The following is a 22401-nucleotide window of genomic DNA, read 5'->3' on the forward strand; positions in this document are numbered from 1 at the left end:
ACCAGATAAGGAATACTGTGCTCCCTGAAAAAGCCCATGTATGCCCTCATATAATAGGATTTGCCTACTACATCCAAGAACCAGGTGAACTAACTCAAGCTTAGCAAGTCAACACTATGTATTTCCAATCCAGTTTATACGAGTTACACCATTATGAGCTATAATTAAACACAATGTACAGAAATGAATGATGACTACAACACTATTACTGCTTCTACAAAATTTAAGTCGAATCCTTTGGAAAGCCCCTGTAAGGATGAGATAAAAAATTTTTAAGATCAAATGAAGTCTGAGAATTACAACAGTAAAAGGTTAGGTGGTAGAAGGATTTGTAAAAATAAAGAAGGATTCTGGGTCGTATTGTTACTTTCGAGTTTTAATTCTCACTCTATTATTAAAAAAAAAAAACAGAAGCTAAAAGTGGTAGGTCCTGCATTATGGTTTATGCAAGAGAGACAATCCAGGGCTCCTAATCGTGGGCCTTTTCTCCATAAGGACACTTTGTTCTGTAAGACAGGCAAATGTTAGACATGGTAGTACAAGGCGCCTATAATCCCAGCATTTGGGAAGCTGAAGCAGAAAAACCGGGAGTTCAAGGCCAGCTTAGCCACACAGAATTGGAGACTAGCCTGGGTTACACAGTGAGAGCCTCGAAAAACCAAAAACCATAGGCAAATAAATGCACACTTAGAAGTATAAAGTAGAAATAAAATATAGATTTACCTTTCTTTATGATTCATATTTCTAACCAAAATGAAAACTACTCAGTAACTTTTGCAAAGAACTACTGTCTTGTATGCATAAAAATAATCAAAGTTCAAAAATTTGTGACTCAACATAGTTATCAAGCTCCCCATCCCTGAGTTAGGAGAAAGTCAAATCAGTAACAGTTTAGTTTGTGTTAGGGAAAACTTTAAGTGAGTATCTCATATCACAAAGCTCTTTGTCATGGTTTATTCTTACACTTGGCACTACTATAAACAATATATTTTTAACTTTCTCTTTAGAAATAACTTCAGACAGGAGAATCACCTAGAATTCAAGGCCAGCCTGAGCTACCTAGCAAGTTTTGTTTTTTTGTGGTACTGGCGATCGAACTTTGGACCCTGAACTTGCGAGGCAGGTGGTGGAACCACTGAGCTAGATCCCTGGCCCCTACATAGTGAGTTTAAAGTCGGCCAGAACTACAAAGTGAAACCCGTCTCAAAATAAGAAAAAATAACTTCAAACTCAGAAAAACAGTAGGAATAGTTTTTTTAAGTATACGCTTTACCTATATCCATTTATTGTCAGTTTGCCCTGTATGCTCCCCTTCTCAGTATAATTCTTTGCTTCTACAGCTAAATACAAAAATTTATTATGGGTTATTTTTAATGCAGTCTTGAGACTGTGATGGGAGGTATAAATCGTCATCTTATTATGGGGATTATTGAAACTCAAATACCTGGAAACAATAAAGAAAGAGAAAAGAACTTTCTTATCTTAAGATAGGTAAAGATAAAGAAGCAATCTCAAAAATGTACACACAGGGCCTGATGGAAAGAGCTACAGAGACCATAAACAAGGCCACTTAAAGTAATCCAGGATGCCATCCGGAGACTCTTCCCGCCCATCAGTGTCCTGCTGAATCAGAAAGAAGAACCTCCGCATTAACAACAGCTAAGCCAGCTAACATTTAAGCAGTAAACATGATCAACAATCAGAAAGTGAACAAACTCACTCAAGGGCACGAAGTTTGCAAAGACAAAATCCAGCTGGGTATGGTAGTGCATACACCACCAACTGTAATCCCAGCACTGGAAGGCGGAGGCAGGAAGACTAGAGTTGGAGATCAATATGGGCCAGCCTGGACTACATAGCATGACACTGTCACCCTGTGGTAAAACCCAAAATACTAAGACAAAACCCAGGGGTGCCTGGGTGAGTGAGAACTGAAAGAATGGGCAGGAAGATAAAAAGGGAGAGTTGGGTGGTTGAGGTCAGCTTCCACCCAGTCAAAAGTAAAAAGGAATCCTCTCATGGTAGCTGCCTAACTTTGTTACTTTTTTTTTTTTTAATACCACAAACCCAGTCCTTTTTCCCCTCTCAGAATGAAGGAATCAATAACAAAACCAAGCTCCCATTAAGTAGCAAAGTCTTATACTAGGCCAAGAACAGAAGTGAGAGAGCAAACTTGCATCAACTTCTCAATTCCTTGGGGGCTGGGAGGTTACAGACACCAGGTGAAGGAAATGAGGGGAGATATAGACTAAAGAAGGGGAGGAATATTCATAACTTTTCTGTGAGTGGGCAGATTTTCTGGGAATTTTGTCAGCATCTCTTTTTGCTCCTTTTATCCTTCTTGCCCATCATCGCATGGCAACTGAACCTATCAATGGTGCTGGGTGGAAAGTGTCATTCAGCATGCAGATGGCATTACAGTACAATGAAGTCAGAGGCTGTCTAGTGGTCACACTCATCTTAGACCCAATCAGTTACCTACCCACTGGCTGCCAGAAGAGGAGGAACCTGTGGCCTACAGACACACTGTCCTCTAGGACAAACAAGATTAGGGCAGGGTAGAAATTCAGGTAGGCCACTCAGGCAGTACAAGATTGGGACAGGGTAACAGGTTGACCAAAATCTGAAGGAAGTCAACACCACCAATAAAGACCAGACAATTGATCACTGATTCCTTCCTCTTTGTCAGAAAGTGAAAACCTAGAAGTGAATCCTAGTAAAGTTGACAATACCGAGCAGCATAAACTTCAGCATCCAAGTCGATGTACAAATGTAAATGCTATAGGAGTTTCTGAGAAAAAGAAGACCACAGATGGGCTCTGTAAGAGAAGACTTAGAAAAGAGGTGGATTTGAGATGGGTCTTGAAAGGAAACAGGATTTGAGTTGTTTTAAAGGTGACAGTAGGGCTGGGGATTTAGCTCAGTGGTTTCGCTGTCTGCTGCGCAAGCGCAAGGACCCAAGTTCGATCCCTGGTACCAAAAAAAAAAAAAAGGTGACAGCGAGCTCATAAATATAACCTCCAACTGTTCATGGGTCAAAGACAATAGATATGCAAAAAATAATCATGGTAGCATTTCTGTAACAGCTAAAAACTAAAAACAACCCAAACATCAATCTTCAGGAGAATCAACAAACTCTACTATTCACTTAATGGAATTATGCAGCAGTGAAAACATGGAAAACTACTGATAGGAGATAGGGCGTGGCTTAGACTGGCTGGGAAGAAAGGCTGGCAGGACCCCAGAATCTACACAGCCCGGCCTCTCAGGACCCCATATGTAGGAAAGTTCTCCAGGTTCCCATGAGGTGTGGATGGCATAAAAGGGCACAAGTGCCATGAAGAGCCTGTATCAGCCCCTTCTAGACAGCTGCCCTGTGTCCTCCAGAACCAGGAAGTACATTTATTTTTCCTTTTATCTTTTTCCTCTCTTGTTCAGTCCAAGTTTGCTCTGCAGAGGCTGTTCTCCCTTACTCTCCATCCACACTTTCTCAAAAAAACTTTGTCACCATTTTTAGCCCGTCTTGTTCAATTCATTGTTCCAGAGGAGAAAGACCTAGAACCATGAGGTGAGCACTCTGGAAGCTTGCTAATGTTTAACTGGTGAGCCATTTCTAAAAGGAGCTACTTGATAATAATACTGTCAAATATATATCTGTAAAAATCTTAGAAAGTTAAATCTTGGAATATACAGAGTATAGGCCCATTTTCACAAACCAAAAAATTAAAACTATTCAAGGATAAATGCATATAAAATAAATCAATTTTTTTAAAACAAGGGAATATTGAACACAAAAATCAGGAAAGGGTTGCCAAGAGGTAAAATGAATGTTATAAAACACAGATTAATTCATAGGACTCTGATGTGTACAATGAGATAAAAGTATACACATTTTTACAATGAAACAATCAAAGTAAGTAGTGTGCTTCTGAAAATATATGGAAAATTAAAACATACTTTAAACCAAAAAAAAATTTTTTTTTTTTTTTGCAATAGGTTCTCGCTATATAGTTCAGGCTGGCCTTAAATTTACCCTGGCAATTCTCCTGCCTCAGCCTCCCAAGTGCCAGGATTATAGATATGCACCACTGCACCCGCTAAACAAAAAATTTTAATTCTAGGGCCGGGGATGTAGCTCAGTGGTTCCAGCACCTGCCTCACAACTGCAAGGTCCAGAGCTCGATCCCTGGTACTGGAAAAAAAAAAAAAAAAAAGAGGAAGCTGAGCAGCAAAACAGCACCACCCTTCTCAGAAAGGACTGTATTCCTCTTCCAGGGACACTTCCCTGGAATCTTGAGAACACTTCAGAAATCTTGAGAGATGCTACTTTGAGATAAGGCCTCGTGGAGCCAGAAGCCTTAAAAATATGTCCTTATAACCCAACTCACAGGATGCCAGCCAGCAGGTTACAGTACCACCTGGCGTCATGCAAAAAGAAAAATCCAAACATAGCTAAAAAGATGGCTAACTGCAAATATAATGCTTGTCATGTGGTACCAATCAAAAGGCTCAAGGAACATGAGGCTAACTGTGTATACAGAAATGCTATAGATGATGAACTAGTTAATCTTCCCAAGTTTATTTCTCCAAGTTTGGAATTAAATGAAAAACTTTCTAGTGCTCCCAATCAGATTCCTGACACAGTTGTCTGGAATGTAGATAACATGGATCACTCTTAATTCATTCTTAAAACTTTTACTCCAAAAATGCTGGTCTGTGAAAGCGACTCAAGAGACCTAAAAAAAGAGCCTATAGCTCATAAGCATCCTAACAACAATAAAAGGTAGAAAAAGGCAGAAAAACTGACGGTGGGCCAGAGATTTAGCTCAGTGGTTCCACCACCTGCCTCACAGGTGCAAGATCCCAAGTTCGATCCCTGGTACCGGAAAAAAAAAAAAAAGAAAAGAAAAACTGATGGAGAAGTGTGGATTAAAGAGCCAGCAGTCTGAAGATTTATTTTCCAGTCTTTTTTAAGCTTCAAGGAAATCTTAACTGTGGGGCAGGAAACGTGATTCAGTTGCAGGGTGCTGGCCTTGCATGCAGGAGGCCCTGTTTTCAATCCCCAGCACAGTAAAAGAAAAATCTTAACTGTCAAGTTTTAGGTAACAACTCTTGCATTGGTATATTAAATGTTTTTATTTGTTTAAATAAAGATTATTTTTCCTTAAAAAAATTTTTTTAATTCTATGTGAAACAGTTCATTAAGAATCCTTCTGTAAACCAATCGATCACTTTGAGTTTTTAATTTTGGCAATTCCATGTTACGTTTATGAAGCTTTCCTAAAACAAGACCGCCTAATGAACACCTCAACAGAGGGCTATGTTTCTTCTGGCCAGGAGTGTACATAAATCAGTGGTAGAGCATTTGCCTAGAATACACAGGGTCCTGAGCGATTAATCCCCAGTAATGAAAAAACAAAAAAAAATTGTGGTATTATTTTAATTACAATGGCTAGGATTGGGTTTTACGTTTGTGTTCAAGGTTTTTGGTTTGTTTTTGTTTTTGTTTTTGTTTTTGTTTTTGGTACCGGGGATCAAACTCAGGTTCTTGCACTTGCGAGGCAGGCTCGGTGCCACAGAGCTAAATCCCCAGCCCTTGTGTGAAAGGTTTTTAATTGGAAATAAACTGCTTAGGGCTGTTCCCTTAATCTCACTCTATTACACAACCAATAACACAACTATAAATACTTTAAAATTTACAGGTTAAATGAAGAATAGTCTGGATCTTCATTAAAATATGTTTAACTGTGAAATAATCAGACACTATAACATCAATATTAACATTAGCACTGAAAGGTAAGTTCTCATTTAAAAAAAAAAACAGTGGCACACAAGTATAAAAAAATCTTTTCTGCTGAGGGATTTAGCTCAGTGGTTCCGCTGCCTGCCTTGAAAGTGCAAGGTCCCAAGTTCGATCCCAAGTTCGATCCCCCGTACCAAAAAAAAAAATCTTTTCTGGCCAGGCCTGGTGGTACACAACAGTAATCCCAGCATTCTGGGAGGCTAACAAAGAGGGACCTAAAATTCAAGCCCAGCCTGGACATTTTGGTGACTTAGTCAGAGCCTCTCTCAAAATTTAAAAGGGGGTCAGGGCTGTAGCTCAGGACAGAAGTCCTGGGATCGATCCCCAGTACCATGGGGGATAAAAGCCTTTTCTATATGAAACCATGCATCCTACCAATACACTTTGATCTTTTGGGAAATGTTGGCAAATGTGTCATTAATAGCAGTAGGAAAGAAAATTCACAAACTATACTCCTGAATATGAAATCTAAATTCCAAATATGAAACCTGTCTAGAGAGAGGCTTGTAATGTTTCATAAAAACAATTTCCTCACATTGCAATGCAGAAGAATGTCACATCAGATACAGATATTGCAATGGGCATCTGAAATGAATAGACATTTCTCAGACAAAGAAGTAGAAACAACAAATAAACATAAGAAAAAATGTTCAACATCACTGGTCATTCGAGAGATGAAAATGAAAACAACACTGAGATTCCACCTCACCCCAGAAAGAATGGCTGCTGTTAAGAAATCAGCCAATAGGGCCGGGGATTTAGCTCAGTTGTTTCGCCACCTGCTGCACAAGTGACTGGAGTTCTATCCCAGGTACCAGAAAAAAAAAAGAAAAGAAAAGAAATCAACCAATAACAAGGGGCTATGGGGAAAAAGGAACCCTTCTCCATTGCTGGTGCGAGTGCAGACTGGTGCAACCACTGTGGAAATCAGTATGGAAATACCTCAAAAAACTAGGATTAGAGGTCCCATTTGACCCAGCTATTCCCCTGCTGGGTATCTCCCCAGAATTAAAAGAAACATACCACAGTGATATATGTGCACCTATGTTTATAGCAGCACTGTTTGTAATGGCTAAAACTTGGGAACAGCCCAACTGCCATCAACTGGAAAATGGGTAAAGAAGAGGTGGGGTTTTTTTATAAAATGAAGTACTACTCAGCCATAAAGAATTAGAAACTAGAGACATTTATAGCTAAATGGATGTACATTGACACCATGCTCTTAAGTGAAATAAATAGGACACACATGTGTAAATATCGAATAGTTTCTCTGTTGGGAGAAACTGAAAGTGTAAATAAGGATCAAAATGTATAATAGATAATGTGAAATAGGAAGAAAAGGTCCAAACGCGAAGGGGAAGTGGGGGAGTAGGGGAAAGGAAAGAAGGGAACGGAATTAATATGAGAAAAGGAAAAAAACAGAAACAAAGACTTTGTAACTAGGGAGGGGTGGAGGGGTTTAAGGGAGGGCAGCGAAATGGGGAAAAAAAATAAGAACCAAGATATATCATGTAAAGGTACAAATTCCCAATGATGAATGTAACTGTATTGTATACCTAAAATGTACCGATAAACTTAATGAATAAAAAATAAATAAATTTGTCAAAGACAAAGAAAAACACAGAGCCTGGTGCCGCACACCTAAAATCCCAGCACTCAGGTTGAGGTAGGAGGATCACCTTGAGTTCAAGGCCAATGTGGGCTACATAGTGAGCTCAAGACCACCCTCAACTACCCAGCAAGACCTTGAGGGGAAAAAAAAAACAGGTACAAAGAAAACATAGAAAGGGGGGTGAACCTTCTATAGGTATAAATGTAACCACAGTGGTAAATCTTATCCTGGAAGGAAACAGATGGTAAAAAATTAAATTCTGAAGTAAAATGGATACTCTATCCTATAGAAAGGCACCTAGCAAGCAAGGATTACAAGGCAGAAAGAACATTATCTGCATTTTTAATAAACTATCCATTAAAAATGACCAATATTCTCTTCATTGCTAGATCCTTCCAAACTTATCTTAAATTTGAGGTAAAAGTAATCTTTAAACTGAATATTGATAAAACTTCAATTAACAGAAATATTTTTTAAAATTATGAAAAATTAGTGCAAAAATCTTTAAAAACTTTTTTAAAAGCTTTAAAAATCATTTTTAAAACATGTAAACTTAACATTACTGGCCAACAGAGTTCTGATCTTTATGGAAAGGGGTTTTAAAAATTCTCAAGTTTTTAGTAAACGTGGATTTTTCTTAATTCTCCTTAAATTCCAATTTTTAGGAAAGTAACAAAAGTACACTAAAATTTGGGTCCAGAGGAATCAAAAATCTATGCAATCAATGCTAGCAAATATTTCTGCTACAACAGAAAAAGTGGCTGCTCTCCTACTTCTATGAATTTAGGAATCAATTCACTTTCTAAATTCCTATTTTTATGCAATTGGATAATGACACAAAGGAGGCAATTTCAAATTGTGTCAAGTGAAGGTGAATCCCTCCACCCCACCCTGGCTGGGATTCCCCCAGGATAGGCAGGGCCACTTCCCAGCCCACTGGAGCCTCCAGAGCGGCTCCTGGAACCCGCTGTGGCTTTGTCCTCTTCCCTGGGCCAGGCAGCAGCAGTAGCCAACTCCCAACTCCCGGACTGCAGCCCCAGCAGCACCTGCAGCCCAGACCAGGGAACCTTGTCCCCCTCCTGCCATCAGCTCTACAGCGACACGGCATTGCTTGTACATTTCAGATTGCCTAAATGTATTCCAGCTTGCCAGAAAAAGTCAGGGTGAGGCCAAGTACACTATACATTCTTAGTTTCAAATATAAAAATACTTAGATTTGAAATAGTGAAGGCATGGCAGATCAAGCCTGCAATGCCAAGCCTGCAATGCCAAGCCTGCAATGCCAGCCCTCCGGAAGCTGAAACAGGAAGATCCTGAGTTGTGGCCAGCCTGGGATACACAGCAAGACCCTGTCTCAAAAAAAGCCAGCCATGGTGTGCACACTTACAATCCCAGCACAACTGAGGGAGACCCTGTCTCAAAATTTTAAAAATGTAAAAGGGCCTTAGGAAGTAGCTCAGTGCAAAGGCCCTGAGTTCAAGGAAGAAAGGAAGGAAGGGAAGGAAGGAAGAGAGGAAGAGAGGGAGAGAGGGGAGGGAAAGGACAAACTTTGAAATTATTCCTAAAGACTCACACTGGCATAAATCATATATGGTATTAGTTATATTGAAAAGCTGAGGTTGAAAAATACCACATACAATAATATCATCATTCATGCTTTTTTTCCATTACGAAAGCAAGAAGTTTTATTTTAGAGAACTATAGCAGTTTGCATATTTTTCTGTTAAATACCCATTCAAAAGATCACATCAGAGGGAAATGGAGTTGATCTATTTTCATTCTCTATGCAGTGTTTGGCATAGGACCTTGCACAAGTATTTGTTGATCATTTATTTCCTTAACCCTGATAACAATACACAGCTTCCTTGACTACAAACAGACCTAAAAGTATTTTTAGTGTCTGCTAGATGAAATTTAATTTTCCTCCAAGTCTCAAACATGTAAAAGACAACATATCATAAACACAAACCCAGTCATGATACAAGCACATGGTAAAATCAGTTACCCAACACCTTTCCTTGGTTAGAAAATGTGGTGCTAATAAATACAAGACCAGATTTTCATTAATGGTCACAAAAATAAACACTAGGCCACTTTTGATTGATTCATAATTTTTCTTTTTTTTACTAACAAAATAAATGTCCCCACTTGCACTTTCTCCATTTTCCTAGGGGAAACAGACAAGCCACCACCTGTGAAAGCCCATGGACAGTAGCTACTTGCTACCCTCCCTGGCAGCTCTTCGCGCTCACATCCTGCTGGACAGCCCAGTGAGACCCCTCCTGAAATTAAAAAACATGGTGGGAGCCTCTGCCAGGGATGTAGCTTGGTGAGAAGGGTTCAATCCCTAGTTGGAGGGGCCTACATTTGCTTGGTTCCTCACTATGCTTTAACATGGTACATCATTTTTATTCTGCAAAGTTTTCTGTGGAATAGCAGGCTGTGGCTATTTCCATTTGAGCGCTCATGAAAGTAAGGCTCATATATGGAAACCACTCTGCTAAGTTCAGACAGTACATTACACAATGAACTGACTGAGAAGTCAGGGTCCCCCTGACCCAGGTCCCAGATATGATTTCTTTGCTACCAGCTTTTCTCCAGATGCCACAAAAAGAAAGAAAAAAGAGAAGAAAGAGAAGGAAAAGGCAAAGAAGAACTAGAAGGTGGGGGAGAAGAAAAGAGTGGAGGAAAGAGAAGGAAAAAAACACCCAATTTAAGCACCAAAATGATAGTTTTACAGGGAATTCTGCAGAAAGATAATCCAATGTTATTTACACTGTCCCAGATCATACACTTCTCAGCCTTTGGGCTAAGATCAAATGTAAACTGTCCCAGAACACAGAAAGAAATAAAAACCAGAAAGCTTGAAAATGGGGGGGGTGAAGGGGTGTTGGTACAGGGATTAAACCCAAGGCCCTGGCAGTAAATTATACATCCAGTCCTTTTTATTTTTCATTTTGAGACGGGGTCTTGCTAAACCACTACACTGCCCAGGCTAACCTCAAACCTGCACAATCTGCCTGCCTCAGCCTCCCAGAGTACTGGGATTACAGGCATGTGCCACCACGCACAGTTTGGAAATCCTTCCTTAAAATGTAAGCCTAAAATAAGAAACAAAACTTTCTGGAATTGGAAAATTGCCAACCAACTTCATTTAAGAGTACTGATCAAATTTCCTTTTAAAATTACAGAAGCAAAATCCAAAGGTCTATTAAAAACACAAACGCTATAATCATAGCATTTGGGAGGTTGAGGTAGGGCAGAAGTTCAAGACCAGCCTGAACCACATAGCAAGACTCTCTCAAAAAAATGAGGAGCCAGGCATGGTGGTGCACACCTGTAATCCCATCACTCAGGAAGCTGAGACAGGAGGATCATGGCAAAATCAAGGCCAACCTGGAATACACAGTGAGGTCAAGGCTACCTTAGAATACATACCAAGACCCTGTCTCTGTCTCATAAACCAAAAAGAAGGATGGGAGAGAAGGAGGGAGGGAGGGAGGAAGAAAGAAAGTATGACTATGAAGTGATTCCATAAATAAAAAAATGGTCTGATATTAGTACATTTGTTATCACCTTCTTTGTGTGCAGGTATAAGTAAATAAACACACGCAGCAACATCTACACAACCTCTAGTTCTGCCCACTGAGAGGAACCAGGGCAATACTTCAATAGCAAGAAGCACCTAGATCGGGCCAGGGATTTAGCTCAGCAGTTTGGCCGCAAGCACAAGGACCAGAGTTCGATCCCTGGTACCAAAAAAAAAAAAAAAAAGCACCTAGACCAGTGATGACGAACCTTTAGAAATGGGTACCCAGCAGACTGGGATTTAGCTCAGTGGTTCTGCCACCTGCCTCGAAAGTGCAAGGTCTCAAATTCAATCCCTGGTACCAAAAAAAAAAAAAAGAAAAGAAAAGAAATGAGTACCCAAACTGCAGCCGAAAACCCACTTATATATTGCAAAGTGCCAGCATTGCAATTAAGCCTAAATATTTAGGTTTTAGTTTAGAAAAAACAACTCATAACATCTTTTGTCTTAAAAGAAAAACAACACACATGCCATAGGTTTGCCACCACTGCCCTAGATCTTAGATTCTAAACATCTGGGCTAGGTAGGTAAAGTTCAGGGTGAGCTTAGATACTCACTGTGCCAAAAGTGAAAGGAGTGCATAAAGAATGATGGAACATGCAAAAAAGACAGAAAGCAGCTTGCCCAGTTTCCTTGGGCCAAGCCTACAACAATTTGAGCTTTAACAGAAATAGTAATATTAACATAATATATAACAGATTATAGCTTATTGAATAAATAGGAAGACTTAAGTCAAAAAAGATTGAGTAAACTGGAAGCCTGAAAGCCACAAGATATTTATATAGTTTTTCTTTTTTAACATAGTTTTTTTTTTTTTTTAAGTAACTGTAGAGCAAAGAAGCATACACTATTCTAAGTGATCAAAGGGAATGTTTCCAGTAAAACAAAATGAAAATGTGTGCCACCTGGTAACCTGAAAGGGACAGAGGACAATAGGACCTATGGTAATGCTGCCAGAGAAGCCACAAGAATCTGATCAGAAGAAAGGATGACACAAGCCAAAATTAAGGGAAAATCCACAAAAATCACTGACCAAAAATCCTTAAAAGCGTGAAGATCATGGAAATCAAAACAATAAAGATCAAGGAAAGTGAAGATCATGAAAATCACCTCAAATTTGAGAGTAAAGGATGATTAAAAGACCCCAAAAAAAGAAAATACAATACAGTATTCTGAACTGGATAGTTTTGCTGCCTAAAAAAAAACTTAATTAGCCAAGTGTGATGGCGAACACCTGTAATCCCAGCACTCAGGAGGCCAAGGTAGGAGGATCACTGTGAGTTCAAAGCTAGCCTGAACTACATACTGAGATCTTGTCTCAAAAACAAAAACATTATTATAACAGATAAGGAAATGTAAAGGATCTAAAAGTTAGATGACAGTAATGCATCAATGTTAACTTCTAACTTTGATGGATATACTGTGGTTATGTAGGAAAAACAGGAAATAGTTATAGAAAGAGTGATAGGGCATGAAGGCAATGTACTCTCAAATTTTTCAGGGAAACAAAAATTCTTAGTTACTAAAACTGCACGTTTTCTAAGACTTTGAGATTGCCCCCAAAATAACAAAAAATAAAATACAAAGGAATAAACTTAAGAAATGTGTAAGATCTGTATAAAGATAACTTTAAAATGTTCATCATCAAGACTTAAAAGAAGACATGAATGAAAAGGTATGCCATATTCTTGGCCAGGAAAACTCAGCATCTTAAAGACAGTTCTCTAGCTTAGTCTGTAAACTAAATGCAGTCCCAAGAAATAAGTTTTTTGACTCAAGATACTGATTCTAAAGTTAAATATGAGGAAAAATAAACAAGAATAGCCCCAGGCATGGTGGCACATGCCTGTATCCCAGCACTTGGGAGGCTGAGGCAGGATTGCTTTGACCTTGAGGCCAGCCTGGGCTACACATGAGTTCAAGACCAGCCTGGACTACATAGCGAGACCCTAACTCAAAACACAAAGCAAAACAAAAAACTAGTCTGGAAAAATCCTAAAAACAAAGTAAAGCTACAACAATTAAAATATTAAAGTAATGATATATGAGTAGATAGATCATCACATGAGAATAAAATGAACATTAAGACTCTCCATATTACAATGGTTAATTATCTTGTTATGGTCTGGCTCTAGAAACCCCCAAAAGCTCGTGATGAAGGCTTAGTCCCAGGTGATGGCACTACTGAGAGAGAGTGGTGGTTAATTTAGGAGTTGGAGACAAGGTGGAAAAGTTGGGCCACTGGAGTTGGGGAGTTGCCTTTGAAGGGAATATGGAACCCTGGCCCCTCCCTCTCTCTTGTTTTGCTTTCCTGCTACAATGTGGGAAGCAATTTCTTCTATCACACACTTTCTGCTGTGATATTCTACTTTACCAAAGGCAAAAGAGCTGAACAATCAAAGACTGAGACCCCTGAAACTTTGGGCCAAAATCTGTTAAAGTCATTGACTCAGGTTTTTCGCCTCAGCGATGTAAAGCTGACTAACATGTATCCTTTGGTATGTGTATGTAATGAAATACCGTACAAACACTTTTAGGGAGCTCTATGTGACCTATTTTATTTGTTTTTTGTTGAGATATGGCTCACTGTGTAGTCCAGGCTGGCTCTGAACTCCCAATTCTTCTGCCTCAGTGCTAGGACTACAGGTAAATACCTCTACACCCGACTATGGACAGATATTTTAAAAGTCTCCTCTGGGGCCAGGGATTTTGCTCAGTGGTTCTGCCGCCTGCTTCGCAAGCACAAGGACCCGAGCTCAATGTCCAGTACCAAAAAAAAAAAAAAAAATCTCTGTATTATAGTGTTGATAGAAAAAAAATGTTCAAACCAGTAAGTACTATTTGCATGAAATACTACAGAGCTGCTTATATAGAACATCTCTCTCTAGAAAGCTCTAAAGGAAATTGTTTAACAGAGATTAGAGCCAGATGTGTTAATGCAAGCCTATAATCCCAGCACTTAGGATGCTGAGGCAGGAGGACTGCTGAGAGCTCAAGGCCAGCCTGGGCCACACAGTCAGTACAAGGCCAGCCTGCAGGCAGTCTTCTTGCCTCAGCCACCCAGAGTGCTATGATCACTGGTGTGCGCCAGCATGCCCAGCTAACTGTTCAACTGTATTCAACAGAAAAGAATGTATTGCCAGAAAAGAGTATTCTCAATGATGAGCAGAACTGAATAGTAAAATGTTCACTTAAAACAGCCCTTTTGCTAGATAGTTAGGTTTTTTCCTGACATTTTGTTAGCAAAACAGATTTTAAGACATCAATAGTTCATGGTAGGACCAAACTACACAGTCTTCCTTCCAGCGGTTCTGGAAAGTGAGCACTGAGGAGAACCACAACTCTTGTGATGCAGTGAACCTGGCACCCTACCCTGCAGACTCCTGAATTAGTATGGCCACAAACACCTACTGGTGTGCCTTGGGTGGTCCACATTATCATTTCCAAAATTTTGGTTTCTAACTTACAGAGAAAACAAAATTGATGAAAAGCCAGGCTTAAAATTAAGTGATCCACTACATATTTGAAATGAGCTCAGCCAATGTGGGTGGAAGAATACTGGCTATCAGTGCACCAGCGAAATCTGCAAGATAAAACCTAAGAGAGAAGTAGGTCTAGATGCTTCTCTGTGACCTTAGCAACCCTCCTTTGGGGAACTACTACCTGGGACCAGACCAGAACTTCTGAGGAGGACTAGCTTTAAAGGCAAGAGTGGGGCCGAGGATTTAGCTCAGTGGTTCCGCAGCCTGCCTTGCAAGCACAAGGTCCTGAGTTCAATCCCCCCCCCCCCGTACCAAAAATAAATAAATAAATAAATAAATAAATAAAGGCAAGAGTGAGGGTGGGTATTTAAAGCTGTATTTTGTACTTCTCATCAGGTAACAATGATGAAATAGCAATTATCTTTCAACAAAGGGGTTGATAGAAATGAGCCATTTTGCTTGTACAGTACTGCCTTAGAGCTCTGTTGTTTTAACTTCAGTCCTAGCCAAATTGGTGTATTATGTCTATATTTTCATGTCATACAGAACAAAGAAAATAGTGTACTGCACAGGTAGCAATGTCTTGTGAAATGTTCATTTGAATTTTATACAGGTATGCTTGTGTGCACGTTGAGTCATACATGTCCTGGTTTACAGTTTAATTGGTCATATACACAATAGTCATTAATTTGTTCAACAAATATTCACTGAAGCCAGGGGTGGTGCTGTTTGCCTGTAATCCCAGAACTCTTTAAGAGACTGTTTGAGGAAGGAGGATTGAAAATTCTAGCCCACCCTGGCCAATTTAGTGACTTAGCAAGATCCTGCCTCAAAATATTTTTTTTTTTCAGTACCAGGGATCAAACTCAGGACCTTGCTCTTGCAGGTAGGTGCGGCGCCACTAAGCTACATCCCTGGCCCTTTAAAATAAAATTTAAAAGCTGGGTATGTAGCCTAGTTTAAAGGCCCTAGGTTCAATCCCCATACAAAAAAAAAAAAAAAAATACTGTGCACACAATATGCCGGTGTGAAATAAGGAGGGAATAAATACATATATTTGGTCCCTGTCCCTATAGAATTCCCACAGTTAAGATAAAAACAATCAAATAATAGCATAATAATATGAACTATAAAGCGTACTAAGCATTGTGGAAAAGCATAGGGTGAAGACAGCTTATCATTAGGGGAGCTGATGTGGACTGGGAAATTACAGGTGCTGAGGAAGTACAGATGGAGTCAAGCAGACTTGAAAGATGTATAGAAAGAAGGAAAATTAGAGCAGCCTGGGCAGCACAACTGGGAAGGGCAGACAGAGCTGAGAAGGTGAAAAGACAGAGGGCAAAGTGGAAAAGCAGAACCCTGGAGATAAGGCCTGGGGCAGGGGAGGAGCCCAGGCAGGTATAGATAGGCAGGAATTTGAAAACTCCAAGCACAGTAGAAGGGCCCGATTTGCATTTTAAAAGAGAAACGGGTACCGAAGAGATTAGCTGCAGCTGAGCAGATAAGGGCTGACCCACTGAAGTGCAAACAAGCCACAGCCCAGTACAGGTCTTGGGAAGCTGAAGTGCCAAGTTCAGCACTGTCTGGATGTGAAAGGGCTAGGGAGCCATGAAGTTGCTGGGAAGATTTCAGGCTTCTTGACTGAACAATGGAATGGGATGAGATTCCTGAGAAATCCCACAGAAGTAGAACCCAGAGGAAAGAGCAGAGTTCTGTTTTGCTAGAGTTAACGAGATGCCAACTTAATAACTGAATTATATAGACATATTTTTAAAGAGAAAAAAAAATCTTTCAGAGCCAAGCATAGTGGTACACGCCTGTAATCCCAGAACTAGGGAGGCTGAGGCAGTAGGATCCCCAGAAGTTCGAGGCTAGCCTAGGCTACAGAGTTTGAGGCCAGCCTGAACTAGATAGCAACACTCTGTCTCAAAAATTATCCCCTTCCCAAAAAAAGTATAAAAAGGGCTAATTCCAGCCTTCTGGGAGGCTGAGGCAGGAGGACTATTACAAATTCAAGGCCAGTCTGGGATACCCAGCAAGATCCTGTCTCATTAAACAATCCATCAATCAATCAATAAATAAATAAGGTTTTGATGACACATTAGTCTGCTCCACAGCAATATATAACAAATGCAAACCAAGAAGAATCCAGGGTAAGTTTTAAAGATGGTGGTAGCAGTTCCTGAGTAACAGCTGAAGCCACTGTGTATCTGAAAATACAGTGATACAGTGTAACAAACACACTCTTAAAGGAATCTTCTTTCATGAAATGGTAGAAACTCACTTGTCTATCATGTTCATTACTGCATGTTCCACATCTAACACACACCAAAGGCACACAGCAGATATTAATGTAATGAAGAAATGTATCTGTTACTATGCAGAATAAATACCAGCAAAAATAAAACAGTGCAAATAACCAATTGTTCACCAGAACTCTTCATACTATGAAACATACAAATGTACTAATCAGGACACTTCGCAGGGAAAAAAAGAAAATGAGTTATTTAACACATAATTAGTTCTCATACTCTTAATACGGTACCAGATCCTAGATCCTATTCTCTAAGAATCAGCTTAATTTCAATACCATCGGAAAATTCCATCCAAGTAACCAGTAAGTACCTGTATGGTCATCATGCCCTAACAGTGTTGACTTTAAATGATAATAAACAGCTGGCCGTGGCACACATGCCGTAGGTTACGCCACTGCTTCCCTAGAAGTTTCTGAAAGATTCATTAATATCTCGTGTAGGTTATTAAAACAAATAAAAACTGTTAGAAGAACATTCACCAAAATGAAAATGACAAGCAGGATGTGGTAATGCATGCCTGGTAATCCTAGCAGTTGGGAGGCTGAAGCAGGAGGATGACCACAAATTGGAAACCACTCTAGGCTACAAAAGGAGCTCAAAGCCAGCCTGAACTACACAATGAGAACATGTCTCAAAAAAAAAGCAATACTGGTGACACCTTTTTCCTCCATCTTCTACTGTATGTAACAAACACAAAAATAAAATGACCTTCTAAGGAATTAAAAATGCCAAAAAAAAAACCCCACAGATCTTAGGAACTTTTTTTTTCCTGTTCACAAAAATAATACTGATTTATAGAAGAAAATTTTAGAAAATGCACATAAACATGAAGAAAACGAATTATCCATAATTCCATCACCTGTAATAGCCACTGTTAATATTTTTGTGTGGTCCTTTCCCTGTGCATTCATGAGGAAAAGTGATACACTAGTAACAGCATGATTAAAAAAGAAGGCGAAGGCGAGGGCCAGGGATTTAGCTCAGTGGTTCTGCCGCCTGCCTCACAAGCACAAGGACCCAAGTTCGATCTGTGGTACAAAAAAAAAAGAAGGCTATCACAGAACACTGCCATGGTGAGCATACAGGACTGAGGGAAGAGTAACTTGAAAAAGTGACAACTGAGATGGAATTGACAGGGAAGCACAGCTCAGGGGAGCAATCCAGGCCAAAGGAGCAAGAATGTAAGCAGAACAAGCCCATCCAGAGAACTGGGGGTCAGAGGAGTTCCGTGAAAAACAGGTAAATGGCAGAGCAATGCCCTGCAGATGGAACTGTAGATGGGGCTGATTCCCAGGGAAGGAGGTCTGGAAAGAGGCACTTGGGGCAGGCTTCTTACAGGGATTATTGTTTGTGGGGATGGTGGAGAGATTTAAGCCCAGCAAGTATGGATGTAGAAAGACAGTTTCTTCTTTTTTTTTTTTTTTTTTTTTTGGTACCAGGGATCGAACTCGGGTCCTTGCGCTTGCGCAGCAGGCGACGAAACCACTGAGCTAAATCCCTGGCCCAAGACAGTCTCTTCTTAATGTATCAGTAACTCCCAAAGGGCAGGGAGAGTGAGGTATAGGGGATCTTTGGGAATTGGGAGTTTGTTTTTTAAAGGTAGTATTTTAAATTTATACTTTAGGCTCCACAAAGCTTTCCAGATTACTAGATATAAAAAATAAGATGAATGTTCAAGGCGCTGGGTTTAATAACCAGCACCAGAAAAAAATAAAAAAGTTACAGTGCCTTTATGGTATGCCAACCAAGATACTCTACCAGACATGTATCTGACAAAAGGTACAAAATTGCTTAAAGACTGAGAGACTTGCATGAGACACCAATCTTAATGACAGTATGGAAGGCACCTATTTTATCATTCTATCCCAATAAATATGTGACAAATAAATAAAATGGTCTACCCTTGAGCAACATGAAGAAAGGGTGCTAACAGAAAGAGTATCTTTTTTTTTTTTTTTTTTGGTACGGGGGATCGAACTCGGGTCCTTGCGCTTGCGTAGCAGGCGGCGAAACCACTGAGCTAAATCCCCGGCCCCAGAAAGAGTATCTTAATGGCATCCAGAGAAAGAAGACAGCACTAGCCACAGGACAAAGCCCCACGTGGTCTTACTTGGACTTGGTAATGGAGGAGGAAAAGATCAACAGGGCCCCCTTCAAGCCCTCAAGAAATTATACCCCAAGGCCACCCTTCCATGCTCATTCACTCATTCATTCAAAAGAAGACAAGCCCACAATCTTACTACTCAATACACACCACAGAGTTAGGAAAACATGTCCACATAAAACCTGACAAACATTCATGGCCTAAATTAATAATCCAAATGTCTAATAACTGATAAATGAATAAATGCAATGAGATACTTCTATACAATGGAATATTATTCAGCCATAAAAAGGAATGACATAGTGATACAGACTGCAACATGAACCTTAAAAATATACACTGTACCTACTGCACAATTCCATTTACATAAAATGTCCAGAATGAGCAAATCTACTGTGACTGAAAGACTAGTGGTTTCCTAGCTGGAAGGGGTCAGAGTTGGAGGGAAACAATGACTCTAAAGAGAACAGGATTTCTTGGGTCCATTTCAGGTCCATTTACCACATTCTGTAGAGATCTAAAATTGTGGTGATTGTGTCTCTCATATGCCATTCTATGAATATACTGAAAGTCACTGAGGCCAGGCATGGTGGTGTGCATCTGTCATCCCAGCACTGGAGAGGCTGAGGCAGGAGATCACTGCAAGTTCAAGACCAGCCTAGGCTATGAATGAATTCAAGTCCAGCCTGAACTACCACCACAACAAAAAATAAAATAAATAAATAAATAAGTTCCATCTTATTCCACATATTAAAAAGACAAACTGTTTCTCAATAAAGCTGCTACTTTTTTAAGGGTGGGGGGATATTTTGAATACCACAGGCTTGATTACTTAAACAAATTACTAGAAATAACAAAAACCTAAAACGTGTTCTCAAGGTGTTAACATGCTAGGAAGGTACAAAAGCCAAGAGCTATTTATAAAAACAATGAAGAGATGAAAAAAGGGATTATTCCAGTAGCACCCAACCTATCCCTTGGAAGGTGTTCAGAAAAAAAATAAATTTATCAGATTTTCATCCATAAATTGAAGTTTAAATCCAAGAAATTCTGGGGGTTGGGGGGGGGGCGGAGGTTAAAAATTGTTTTTTAATTAAGTATCTGTTCAGCTTTTAAAAACATCATTCTTACAGAATAATTACTAGAATTTTAAAGTATTTGTGTATGTACGTTTAAAACATTTCTTTTAGAACCAGGCATAGTGGTGCACACCTGTATCCTAGCACTCAGGAGGCTGAGGTAAGAGAATCATTGTACCTTGGAGCCCAGCCTGGGCTACACAATGAGTTCAAGGCCAGCCTGAACTACATAGAGAGATCCTGTTTTTTTAAAAAAAAAAAATTGTTTTATTTTACTTTTTCGATGCTGCGGGCTGAGCCCATAGCCTTGTGCACGCTAAGCACACACTACCACTAAGCTACATCCCCAGCCCCATAAAACATTTTTCTTTTCTTTTTTTTTTTTTTTTTTGGTACCGGGGATCAAACTCGGGTCCTTGCGCTTGCGCAGCAGACGGCGAAACCACTGAGCTAAATCCCTGGCCCAAAACATTTATTTTTAACTTTAGAAAAGCAAGCATTTAAAGTTTGCTAATAAAACGAAACAATCCTCCAACTGAAATTTTACCGTATCACCAAGTTTGTGGGGTGCTGTAAAGCTTATGCGAAAACCTTTCAGAGCCCTAAAATTGGGAGAAAGAGGGTCTAAATCTGATTTAAGCTTACTGTGGTGGCCCAACCTGTAATCTCTGAAGTTAGGAGACCAAGGCAGGACCTCCTGGGCAATTTAGCAAGACCCTGTCTCAAGGAAAAAAAAAAACAAAAACGGAACAACTGTGTAATATGTTCCAAAACAAATCATGAGCCATTTCGAGGAGCCAGGCAAGATAAGAAAATTTAACTGGTGCCACAGAGGAGAACCCAGTGCTACAAAGTAAAACTGAACCTTTAAAAAGATAAGGCCACTAGTTGGGCGTGGGTGACAAGGCCTGTAATCCCAGCAGTTTGGGAGGCAAATGGAGGAAGATCCCAAATTCGAGACCACCCTAATTCAAAATTTAAAATAAAAAATGAGGTGGGAATATAGCTCTGTGCGTGGCCCTGGGTTCAACCTCTAGTATCGCAAAAACAAAACAAGCTAGCCGACCAAAGAATTAAAGCCACTAATTTCAATCACAACACTTAGAAATTAGAAAATTAGTAAACGCTCCCATAGAAACAGTGAAGCCAAGTTTAAAACACACAGTCTCTAGTGGGCAAAATAGGGCAAAGTTTGGTGCGAACCTTCACGGATCAAGGCTATCGCAAGCTTTCACCTGGGATAAGGGTGACCAGGCTACAATTCTAACCTACACTTTCGATACAGCGCGTGACAAATCACCTCGCATAGGTAATTTATCAAGCGCAAAAGAAAAGTTTGCTGTCTCCTCCGGAAGGAAGAACCCAACACCCTTACGGGTGTCGCCCACAACCACGCCGGCAGGCACAGACTCCAGGGCTCAGCCAAAGGGAGCGTGGCTCCGTGTCCACGAGGACAGCATCAGATCCGATCGAGCCCCGGGGGATTCACGGGCTGAGCACCGAGGCGAATCCCAAACGTCTGCATGGAGCCCTGGCCCGCTCGCCCCGCTCCCCACATCCCACACCACGCCATGTTCTGTGCCTGGCGGTCCACGCGCCCCGAGCCACCTGCATTTATTAGGCACCCGCTGTCTACCCAAGCCGGGGCTCCCCGGACACTGCAGGAGGACCTGGCCCCGTGCCTGGGAAGGGACGCCCCAAGGGCAGCGCGACGGCCGGGGCGACCCTGCACAGAGCCCCCGCCCGCTCCCGGTCCTAACAGCCCGGGGGGCGCGGGCCGCGGGTGCCAGGCCCAGCCGCCCCGAGCGCGCCCGGGACTGGCCGGGGACGGACAAGCGTCGGGGTCCCGGCCCCGCGCGGACCTTGCCCGGCGAGCGCGACCCCGGCCCCGGCTCCCGGGAGGGCGGCAGGCGAGGGAAGCGAGCCCGCGAGGCCGAAGCGGACTGTCACTGGCTCCCGCCTGTCCTCGGCGACCAGGGCCGTCCGCGCCCTTCCCGGCGTGATGGTGGCCGCGGACCCGGCGCCCCTACCCGGCGCCCCGGCTCCCGGACGCCCGCAGCTCCTGCCATGCCGCGCTGAAGAGTAGCGCCGGGCAGACGCCGGGCCTCCCCGCCCGGCCCCGGACTCCGGAACAGCGGTTACCTGGCGCGCAGAGGGGGCGAGGACGCGGCCCCGAGGAGCCGGAGTGGGGAGGAAAACGAGGCCTCCCGCCCGCGGAGATTTGGGAAATTCGAAGACTTGTTCCGCACAGGGTGACAGCTGTTCGCTGCGCACGCGCACGGGGCCCGGGCGCCGATCACTCCGCCAAGGCGCTCCCTCCCGGCCCGGCTGCGCGGAGGAGGTGCGGCGAGGGCGCGCGCACGGCAAGGACGGCTCTCCCCGCGAGGGGGGGGCGCGCGCGCCGTCACGTGACCTGG

General features: G+C 41.5%; 1 protein-coding gene and 1 pseudogene across 8 annotated transcripts in view; one reads left to right on the forward strand and one right to left on the reverse strand.

Moving 5' to 3' along the window:
• Positions 1-22401, reverse strand: part of Kdm4c (lysine demethylase 4C) — a 453670-nt gene that overhangs the window by 390951 nt on the left and 40318 nt on the right. For 3 of the 8 annotated variants that reach the window (XM_087183462.1, XM_021252814.2, XM_004838273.4), the window contains exon 1: positions 22127-22334. The exons of 2 other annotated variants lie outside the window; for them this stretch is intronic. The gene's annotated coding sequence lies outside the window, so the exon portion shown is untranslated. Of the gene's footprint in view, positions 1-22126; positions 22337-22401 lie in introns of those variants that run through there. 3 more of the 8 variants (XM_087183465.1, XM_004838271.4, XM_087183466.1) reach the window with 3 other exon arrangements.
• Positions 1689-5290, forward strand: LOC147825923 (gametocyte-specific factor 1-like; annotated as a pseudogene).

Source organism: Heterocephalus glaber, unplaced genomic scaffold (assembly GCF_053883595.1).
Source record: "Heterocephalus glaber isolate CG9 unplaced genomic scaffold, H.glaber_assembly_v1.0 deba00001481, whole genome shotgun sequence".
In the NCBI taxonomy this organism is placed as follows: domain Eukaryota; kingdom Metazoa; phylum Chordata; class Mammalia; order Rodentia; family Bathyergidae; genus Heterocephalus; species Heterocephalus glaber.